Genomic DNA, 11,900 nt, shown 5'->3' with positions numbered 1-11,900 from the left:
ATTGACTGGGTTCTCTACTATATCCGGCTTTTTCAATGCCAGGATGGGAAGAATAGTGTTAGGGTTATTTATTTCATTGCAACACTTTGGGGTCTTTGGTTATCACGTAATAACCGAATATTCAGGAATGAAAGGGGTGAGGTTCTCGCAGTGTATATTATTATCAGGGAAGGTTTGAAGCAGCAAGAAATCTTTAGCAATCATCCATTTCCTGCATTACGTTTCCTACATCCTCCGGAAAATGATCCGCTTTATCCGCCGGGTTTTTTTAGAGTGATACTTGCTGACTCAGAGATACAAGGAATAATGTCTTTCATTCAGGTTGATGGATCTTGGAAGAAGAATACTCGGATAGCTGGAATGGGTTGGGTGCTTAGTAATCCTCTGATAACATCGGATAGGATCTTAGGTGGAGCTTCTGTAGGGACAGCGAAGTCAGCTCTTCAGGCGGAGGTCCTTGCATGTTTGTTTGCACTTAGATGGAGCATTACAGCTACAGTTCGACATATTACTGTTCTAACGGATTCTCATATGTTGGTTGAAATGCTTCTCCAACAAAGCACGATTGACATTAACCTGCTTTGGACCATAACTGAGATTAAGCGTCTGGGAAGAATGTTCGATTGGTGCAGCATCCAAAAGGTAGGTCGAGATCAAGTTCAAGGTGCTCACGACATTGCAACCTCTGCAGCTGCAACTTCTATTTCTTTTGCTTTCTTTCCTTAATGTTTGTTTAGCACTTGTCAAAAAAAAAAAAAAAAAAAAAAAAAAGTGCAATTTCTCAAATTGATGCCTTTAATTCATTATTTAAATCAAATATACTAACTCCGTTCCTATATTTTATTTAGGGTTATTGTTTTTACGCGAATTAAGGTAAAGGAGAGGGAGAGCAAGTGGTAGTTATTTGCAAGTGAGTGATCGAAAGTGACATCTTGTTTAAGTGTGAAAGTGAATGAATAAAAAGTACTTATCAGAATATAGTGTATAATTATGCAAGTGGACCAATAAATTTTGCAAGTGGATGAATAAAAAAAATCAGAATAGATGGTATAATTGTAAACATTATATTCAAAAAATAGAATAAAATATAAACATAAAGAACTTTCAGGAACAAACTTAAACGGAAAACGTAAGAACTTTCAGGAACGGAAGTAGTACAATTTTTGTTAAACAAAAAAAATTTCACTATGTTATTCGAAGTAAAAAGTTGTTGAATTCTTTATTTAAACTAAATATACAATTTTTGTTAAACAAAAAAACTTCACTACATTATATGAAGTAAAATTAAAGTCGTCGAAGGTTGCCAAAAAATATACTCTGAATTGAATTTCTAATAATCAAGCTTGTATTTTTATTTGTAAAGATGAAAGAACTTGTAAATTGCATATATGGGGAAATTAAGGAGATAAACAACAGTTTAAATTATCAATTTCATGATAACATTAGCGACTAAGAGCGTGTTGCTAATTTGTATTAATCAACAAGGGACAACGAATCTCATATTGTTATTGGCATTAGGTTGGGAGGGGAGGCGTCATACACCGATGTTCCTCAGTGGGTTTTCGTCCCCATACTCACCCAAAATAAAGTAAAAGAAAAGAAATTGGAAAGCCCACCCCTTAAATGAATGGGTAAAAGTGTTGCTAATTTGCTATATACTGTCAATAGTTATATAAGTATTGTCATTGTTGTATGTATATTGTCATTGTATTAAAATATGTCATAATCACCCAAAAAAAAGGAAATGAAATGAAATAGAGAAAGTAAAGGGACTATTTAAATGAATAGGTAAAAGTATTGCATATATATTGTCATCGTTTGTATAAATATTGTCATTGTTGTATTAATTATTGTCATTGTTTTCGATACTTAGTATTTTGTTTGACTTTTCAACACATTAACCAAAAATACTATTTTACCCCTGGGTATGGGCGGAAAAGCCGTTGGGGGACAACGGTGTATCACGCCTCGTTGGGAGGGTAATTTGTAAACCATAAGAGCGTGTTTATCAAACACCAAGAGTTTAGATTTTAACCCAATAAAATAAAATATTTTGTCTTTTATCTCTCCCCAACACCAAACCCAACACCAATACTCCATTCGTCCCTTAATACTCGCCTCAGTTTGACCAGCACAAATTTTTAGACAATTTAATTGAATTATTAATTTATTAGGTGATAGTTGATAGGGATGTATTTTTTAGTTAGTAGAAAAAGTGTCAAATAAAGGGGTGGGGGTGGGTTGAATTTTTTAATGCTTTTTAAGGAAGTAGGAATATATGTGGGGTATGGTTAAAGTGATAGAAAAATGATATAATATTAGTAAAAGTATGTCATTTATAGAAACGAGGCTAGTATAAATGAACGACTTTATAAGGAAAGTGAGGTGAGTATTGAGGGACGGAGGGAGTAATATTTAACAACATTTTCAAACATCATCTCTAAAATGTCACTTGGCAATATAAATTAAATATGTAGGAGAGGGGGATACCAGATATGTGTGGCAACACACATATCACCCAACAACAAGACAAAATAGGAAAAAGGTAAGAGACTAAGAGGTAAGAGCAAAACACTAAAAGAAAAAACAAAAATCAGAACAGAAAAATAAGAGAGAAAAAAAAAAGAAAAAAAGTAAATAGAGAAGGGGACGACAATAGAGAGACAAAGTGGAAAGAGAAAGTACCATATTTTTTAAAAAAAAATATCATTTCTTAAAAAAACAAGTACCATTTCTTTTAAGAAAAAAAGTATCATTCTTTCTGTTGTGTGATCTTTTACGGTGCTGACGTGGCACGCGTTCCTCGGAGGTATCAAGTATGACCTGGCACGAACTTCTGGCAACCTGCAAAACAAGAATATTCCCGTAGGAATATTCCCTCCGATGCTTAAGTAAGTGTAAGCTAGAGAGATAAGTAATTTGTAGAGAGAAGGCAGAGCAAAGATAGTTTTTTGGTTGGTGGGAATTAATTGATTGCCTTTACCTTGGGATCTGAGCTATTTATAGTGCTAGGGTTTCTTGGGAACTGATCCCTCAACCCTAGCTGTGGGGTGCGTGCCCCTTGGGGATTTAGGACACGTGTCATTTGGCCAGCAATGATGAGCCTTTTACAAATTGGACCTGGCTTCTCAGAGAAGATGGGCTTTTCAAAATGGGGCTGTGCTCTTATTTCGTTTAGGAACCAAGGTTTGGGCCTACTTCCTAGGCTTGGGCCCAGCTGGCCTGTATTGGTCATTGTAGCCTCTTTGGGCCTTATGGTGGAGATATTCAAGCCCACATCATTTGCCCCTCATGAGGAGTGAAAACAGACGTTAGTTTTCACTGCTCTTGGAGTGTTCAATGGGATGACGACGCGTGGCAGGGGTAATCATTTCTTACCCCTCTATAAATAAGTGGCCATTTCGAGTGACTTTCCCCCTCATTTCTAGCGATTATTTGAGAGCTATAAGAGGAGGCGATTTCCGGCGTCTTTACATCCATCGAAGTTCACTGTAGCACCGCCACAATCTTCAAAGCCTTGTTCTTGCAGTTCTTCATCAAAGTTCTTCACAAACTCTCTTTGATCTATCAGGTAATGCTTTCTTTTGGGAAAAATTGTTTGTTGATTTTGATCCTTCCCACTTCTCTTTTCTTAACTATGCAAGGGGTACGTCAAACTGAGGGCATCAACCTTTCCTTTTGACGCCTTCTCTTTTCAAGTAATGCCCCATGTCTTGAGCCAAGTCTTCAGCCTGTGCAGGATTTCATGGCGCGAATAGAGGACGAAGATCAATTCGAAGGAGAATCTTCTTCTCCCATTGAGGAGGACGTCCCCGAGCGTGCCGATGTCGCGCCGACAAGCACGTCAGGTGGGAGGAAGGTCATCTTCACTCCAGTGCAATCTTCCCACTTCAGCTGTGGCTGAACTTCCTCACCCTCAAGGGGAAGGACTATGGGAGGTCTCTGAATCTAGGCTCGGAATATAAGTTTCGTATGCCGGCTGGTATGGACTGCACCAGCTTTGGACTGGTGGAAGGGAAATTTGCCGTGTACGGCTCTTTTCTAAAGCTTGGTATGAGATTCCCCCCTCACCCCTTTGTGGTGGAGTTGCTGGACGGCTTCAACATTGGCCTGAACCAAATGTCCCCCAACTCTTGGGCGGGTGTATTCGGCTATATCGCTCGTTGTGAGCTCGAAGGTATCACTCCCTCCTTCCCGGCGTTCCTAAGGATCGCCTCCATTTCCCAAGTTTCAAAAGCCGCCGCGGGTTGGCTAATTCTTACGTACAAGGGAGCTTATCGGACGGTGATGGGGAAGGCGTCCAAATGTCATCACTGGAGGAAAAAGTGGGTGGTTATCAAAACCACAAATTTGGAGATGTGCGAGCGGATGAGACGTTGGAACGTCAAGCCCAACTTGGTTGGAAAGGGTAGTTCTTTCCCTCCGTTCTCCGCCGCTCTCCGGGAACGGATCTCGTCTTTGTTCAAGGCCAAGCCGCTCATAATTAAGGACAAGACGGCCTACATACCCGAGGGGTGGTTGCCTCATCTGGATCAACTGGGTGATCCCGTTTTCCTCTCGGTTGTGGGCTTGTGTCCGTATATGCCGAGAGGTAATGTATCTATACTTCCAATCCTTCACTGTTTCATCAAAACTATACTAATGTCTTTATTTGTTTTTTCAGACGAGGCCATGGATAAGCTGGACGATGCCTCTAAAGGCCAAGTGGATATGCCGTCCTGGCTGGCAAAGGTACTTGACGCCAGCACCTATAAGGCTTGGCAGCGTCAGCAGGCGGCCGAGCAATCCATCCCAGAGCAGATGGCTCCCCCTCCTGATGAGGAGAAGGTATTGATCAAGCCTTCCTATGTAATTCCCTTTATTGTTTGCAACTTATATGTTCTCATTTCTTCAGAAGGCGAGGAAGGCGGCCACGGACGCGATACCTTCTTCTAAGCGCAGGGCTGGCGGCACAGGGAAACCCGTCTTCAAGTCAACGGCTTCGAAGGCTCCTAAGGTGTTTGCCGTCCCTAAGGCTGCATCCACTTCTCCTAGCTTCCAGAAAGCTGGAGCGACGGCCGATCCTCTTGCGGGGATGCCTGAAGCCGTCCGTCGGAATATTCCTCTAAAGGCGGCGGAAAGAGCTAGGAATTCTGGGGGTAAGTTTTACTCCAACATCGTAACCACCTTCCGTTCCTCGTCTAGCAGTTCTATAGTCTCTCCCAGGGATTCTAAGGCCGTTGTTTTTCCCATAGAAATTACCGACCCTCCGAAAGACATTGATGCTGAATTGGATCAGATCCCTTCTTCAGGCGGGTTCAACTCTCATGACCGCAGGAAGATAATGACGTTGATGCGCAATGCCATTCCTCCCAAGTATGCTGAGACTCTTCCCGAGGCGGTCGAGAATATGCTTGCCGCTATGCAGTCCTCGGCACTGAATGTGAGTTTCATTATGCCTTTATTATTTACATATTCTTGTTTCTCTTGTGTTTTACTCTTGTTGTTTTTGTGCAGATGTTCATTCTGCTGGACTCGCTGAAGAAGTGGCGCACTGCTTTGGTGCATGAAGAGGATCGACACCGTCTTCTGGCCAGTCAGTGTGGCGATCAGCATTTTGCTGAGCTGGAGAAACTTCGCTTTGACAGGCGATAGGAGATTGACGTTGTGACCACCGCCCTGGCTTCCCAAAATGCTGAGAACGCGGCTCGTCTCCTGCAAATTGATCAGAACTTTTCTGAAATGGAGGACCTTTCTAAGAAAATCAAGGAGAAAGAAGCTGATTTTTCTCGTCTTGAGACTCAGTTTAAGGAGTTGGAGGTCCAGCTGGAGGCGGCTCGCAAGGAGGTTGCTTCGTCAAAGAGTGTTCTCGACCAGTCGGTCATGCTAGGTGAGAAATCAACCCGAAGGGGTATGGAGCTTGCATGGAATGCCGAGTTTGCCAGTGAACGTCCATTCAGCTGGTTCGAGAAGTTCCTCACCTATCAGATTGAGGTGGAGAAGGCTTAGAAAGAAGGACGCACTCCTCCTGAGTTTGTTCCCAGCGAGGATGAGGAATGAGAGCTCCTAGGCGTCTTGTATTTATTTTGAACTTGTTTTCATGACGCCTTGCTTAGTGGCATTGTGCATAATTTTTGTAATTATGACTAATTTTTTGGAATGACATGGCGTCTTTTGAACGTCCTATTGCTTTTTAGCTTTTGTCATCTGTTTTTGTGATTGATTCTATGATTATGTCTGACGCCTCTGAATTGAGACGTCAGATGCCTGCCCTGGTCTTTTTGCCGAGGTCTTTAGCTACTTTATATAGCTATGTTTAGAAATGTGTGACCCCTGTGTTCTAGATGATCAGCCTAGTGAGGGTGCTAATCTGGGCCCACTAGTAGAAAAAACCCCTGTTGCAGCCCCCTTGTTGCAGCGTACATGTATTAATACGCTTCAATAACGAGTCGGTCAACGCGGGTCAAACCTTTTAAAGGGTTGTTGCAGCGTACAATTTAATTGTTCCCTGCAAAAAAGTTTGTTGCAGCGTACAATTTAAAAGCCCCCTGCAATAACCTATTTTTGTCGCAGCGTACATTTAAAAGCCCCCTGCAATAGCCCGGGTCAAAAAAAAATTCGCTGCAATATTAAAATTTCATTTCTCGCACTTAACTCCCCTCTTCTTCCCTTACCTTTTCCTGCGTAGTCCCCTAAAAAAACCCTTCCTGCGTCGCCATAGCTTCCTCGTCGGTGGTTCTGGCCTCCTCGCCAGTCGCCACCTTTATTCGAAACCCTCTTCTCTTCCAAGAAAAACCACGAGCAGCTAGTGAGCTACCAGCCTACCCTCTCAGTCCTCCCATCTTCAATTCTCTGAACCTGTACCTTTCTTTCACGAAAGCCGGCCACCAAGGGTAAGAGGGATTTGTAATCTCGGAATTCTGCCGCGTTCACCACCGTCCCACCACCTTCCGATGGAGATCCAATTGGGTTCAACTACCACCGTTTCTCACCAATCGCGTTTCTCACCACCACCACCACCGCCCGTTTTTCTTCGAATTTAAGTGAATTTATGCACTACGGAGGTATATATCTCTATTCAATTTAAGATTCGGCTTATTCAATTTTTGTAAAATTGAATTAACTATTTTCCCCCAAATTTTAGGGTTTTGGCTCCATTTTATTTTTTAATAGAAAGAGGGAACGATCTACTAAGCTAGGGTTTCCTTTTTTCCTCTTTCGTTCAGAATTAGGGATTTGAGGACGCTTAATTATCAGGATTTCATCCGCAAACTCTGCACTTAGATTTTGGGATATGGGTTGAGGTTGATTCTTTTTGGTTATGCTACTGCTCTTTAAGGATATTCTACTGTTGTTGTTCCTCTGCTGGAAGTATAGGCATCGGTATGCTTCTCTTATTTCTTCTTTAAGATTTACATAATTTTTAGTGTTAATTGAAGTTGGATTTGCTGACTGTTAGAGGTTTTAGTAATCTTGTATGATATAGTAATTTATGGCAGATATGAACTATTTAAGTTTTGTTAACCATCATTTTGCCTTTAATCTCTTTGAAGAAGTTAAAATAAAATAAGACTTAAAGTTTTAGTTAGGGAACGATTAGAGCTGAGAAATACCATGTTTATCAAGTAATACTGTCATTTGATGGGAATTAGGATGTTCACTTCATATTATTAGAAGAATTGAATCCATCTTTACTAAAATTCTTCTTTCATTGAGATGTTAATGTCTCAGGATTGAATATTGCTTTGCGATTTCACTACAATAGTATAGATTTGTGATAATTTGGGTTTCATTGTTCAACACTAGCAAAGCAAATGGAGAGGCGTCGAGATTAGGTTTCAGAAATTGATGGTGTTTTTAATGATTAAATAAGACAGCTGGTGTTGGAAATGCTGCTGGAGTTGGAACTCATTCCTGTACTGAATGTGTTTCTGAATGTGTTGCTAAATGTATGCTTCTCTTCTTTCTTCTTCAAGATTTGTATTATTACATGGTTTACATAGTTTTTAGTATTATATTGAGGTTAGTGGATGTTTGAGGTTTTTTGTTATTCTTATATGACATACTGATTGTTAAGTAGATATGAACTAATTAAGTTGCTAACTTTTTGACACCAGACCATACACAGCTCAAGTCAACAATGGCCCATGTTGACCTAACAACTGCAAACAGTATCCAACAAACTCACTCCCAACTGACTTAACACACTAGCAATGAGCCTTTCTATATAGGAGCCATGTATATCTCTTCACCTTCTTTGTCTTCTTTTCTGGCTTTCTCATTTTTCAAGTCATCTGATTCTCCAGAAAGAGGAGAATGACCCTTTCTATATATCGGGTTCCCTTTATAAGCATGTATTCTCTACGTGCACCCGTTTCTATACAGCTTAGGTTTTTTGCTTCTCAAAAATTGAGGCCAACCTGACAAGGTTGATTGCTGCAACTGAGTTTCCATAAGGCTCCGCACCATCATGATCTTCTTTTACACGCAAAAGAACAGAAGGGTCTTCCCCTGTGGTATTGAAATACCCTCCACCTTCCTTGTCCATGAATAACTCATCCTGAGATACAAAATTCTTATTATGGACTTTGACATGGAATTTCCTTGCGAAAATTCTTATAAGCTCATCACCTTTACCACCATTTATTGTTAAAGGGACTTTAGATCAATCATTTCCAAACAAGTTGTCTCCCAGTTAAAGTTAAGTACTTGCAAGAAAGCTATTTGATTGCATCTTCTAGATTATTGAACTGTTCTTTCTTTATAATTTTCACACATTTAAAGTTTTCATCTTTGATGTTCTTAATTGGCATAAGAAAGAAAATACAGTCTGAAATTTTATTTTTATAATTCGTGATGATAGTTGTATATTTTAAAATGCAATTGTTCCTCTCCGAAGAATCATTACAGACTCCTGGATAAAGAATTTTCTTCAAACTTTCTCATACTTCATAATCAGACCCCTGCTACATATCTGGTCTCTTCTACTAGCATTAGTTCACCTCTGCTTGTCTTATTTTAATTTAGCTTTCTTAACATCCTGTCCATGCATTTTCTAGCTCTTAATAAAGACTGGATTTGTTTCTAACATAACTAACTCAACTTTTTTCCTTTTTTACTAAGTTAGTTTTTTTATGCATGTTTTTATTATATTCTACTAATCCTTGATGTCTAACAACAAGCTTTTTGATAATAATCGCCTCACAGGAAGCATTCCTGAATCGTTAGGACTTGTTCATACATTACAGGCAGTATGAGTGTTAGTTTAGGCTGTTTTTTATTTAACTCTGACGTATTATTTGTTAATATATTTTCTGTATCAGTCACTACGGCAGGAATTTATTGAGTGGGGCCCTTCCACCAAATCTCAACGATCTTATTGGAGTCAGTGAGCTGTAAGGAAATGAAAATCAAATGAAAATCAGATGGATCTTCTGTAATTCTTTTAACCTTTTCTACTCTCTTACACTTTTACCTCAATTTGATCATCACTAAATTTTGTGTTCCTTTGATTACAGGTTACTATGATTGAGCAATATTTACGGGCTAACAAAATGTTTGTTGACTACAGTGAGGTATCAGCCACAACAACAATAGGCCACATGATTGCGTTCCCCTGAAGGAAATGAAGGCTGATTGGAATGCATGTCTAAACAACAAAGTTGGTTTTAAGGTAAAATCATCCACTTAATTTGTTAAGTTGTTTTTCTAATTTGTTTTGCTACTCATTTCACTTTTCCAGTCTGGCCTACACAAATCTCATTTGTTGTCATTGACTCTCTTTCGGTGTTGATTCTTTCCTAACAACATTACAATCATGTAGGGATTTGCTATTTCCAAAGACGAGCAGGAAAAAACTGTTAAGTTTTAATTTAATGGCCAGCCTGCTGAATTGAAACATGGTAGTGTTGTCATAGCTGCTATAACTAGTTGCACAAACACATCAAACCCAAGTGTTATGCTTGGTGCTGCTTTGGTCGCAAAGAAAGCTACTGAGCTGGGTTTGGAGGTCAGTTGATTTGACTCTTAAGATGATGTTTTACTTCTTGCTCTTAGGTTCCTTGGGTTATTGCATTTGAAAGGTGGATAGTTTAATGACTTGAACAGATTCTTCAAGTGATACTTATTTTATAGGCAAAATTCACAAAAACAGTCCCAACTATGAGCCAAATTCACAAAAACAGTCCCAACACACAAGCTGAGAAAGAGCATACAAAAATTACAAATATCATTCACAATGACTTGCGTCCTTGATTTCTCCTTGGCTCTTGACTGCAGCAGATTAACTAGTACCAAATAGTCGGACTGTAGCTGCACGTTTCTGAATCCTGCATCATAGGCATATCGTAACCCAAACCATATAGCTTCTGCTTCAGCCTGCAGGGCTGTGATTCGTGCATTCCAGCTTCGTCCCGCAGACATTAAAATGTCTCCCACTTCATCCCTAACCACCATCCCCACACCGATCTTGCCTTCCACTGATACTACAGCATCTGTGTTGATCTTGCATACACCCCGAGGCGGTGGTGTCCACCCCTGCACGTCCCTCACCCCAGTTTCCTCTTGCGTTTTCTCCCTTTCCCCAGCAGCAATAACTTCACCCAGGAGATTGTTTGTCCTTGCAACCACCACTCTTGGGTCAACCCCAGTTTCCTCTTACATTATGTACAAAGATTGAAAGAAGCTCTCATATTCATCAGATTTTTCATTGAATCTTACTGAACAATTACATTATTTTTCTGAAATAAAGGACAGAGTTTGATCAGTCATGAAATCTGTTGATGTGGCTCTTGAGAAATATCTGAAAAGTGTAAATGAGTCCATTATTGGATTGAATATATTACAAACAATAACAGGCCTACTTTTCTTGTTAATATACGGTAACAAGTGGAGTGTTTCCTACTTTTCTTGTTGGTCCTTAATAGATACAAAGTACGGAGTAATAAACATAGTATTATTGCTGAGAGAAACAACCAAGCCCGCATCAAAAGAGTAATGTGTTCTTTAATACTAGTATCAAAAGAGAACTTACAAACTGGGGGGAGACTGTTTTTCTTATAGATCTTATTTCTATACTGAAATCTGTGAGTCTACAGATTTATACTGATACTCACATCATGAGTAAATTTAAAGATGGTTATTCTTAGCACAACTATTTTTATATGCATGATTGAATCATTTGTGAAGAATCTCATTTATAAACACTCATATTTAGGCTAAAATGATATCTTCGTTCCCAACTTCAAACTAAAGAATTTAAGGACTCGTTTCAAACTTATTACACGATTTATATGCTTAGTTTTAAGTTTCCAAGACTTATTCCAATTTATTTATGCACATTTAAGGCTCATTGGGTCGTTATAGGTCATATTTAGGCTAAAATGATATTTTCGTTCCCAACTTTGAACTAAAAAACCTAAGGATTCGTTTTATACTTATTACATGTTTAGTATGTATAGTTTTAACTTTCTAAGACTCATTCCAATCTATTTACCCACATTTAGGGCTCATTGGGTCGTTATAGGCCATATTTAGGCTAAAATGACATTTTCGCTCCCAACTTTGAACTAAAGAACCTAAGGACTCATTTTAATTCTTTTACATGATTATTATACATATAGTTTTAACTTTCTAAGACTCATTCCAATATATTTATGCACATTTAATACTCATTGGGTCGTTATATGTCATATTTAAGTTAAAATGACATTTTCGTTCCTAACATTGAACTAAAGAACCTAAGGACTCATTTTAAATTTATTACATGATTAATATGCTTAGTTTTAAGTTTTCAAGAGTCATTCCAATATATTTTGGCACATTTAAGGCTTATGGGGTTGTTATAGCCCATATTTAGGCTAAAGTGACATTTCCGCTCCCAACTTTGAACTAAAGAACCCAAGGATTCGAATGATTCTTAT

This window comes from Spinacia oleracea, chromosome 5 (assembly GCF_020520425.1).
Source record: "Spinacia oleracea cultivar Varoflay chromosome 5, BTI_SOV_V1, whole genome shotgun sequence".
Taxonomy (NCBI): Eukaryota; Viridiplantae; Streptophyta; class Magnoliopsida; order Caryophyllales; family Amaranthaceae; genus Spinacia; species Spinacia oleracea.
Note: the sequence above shows the minus strand (reverse complement) of the source record.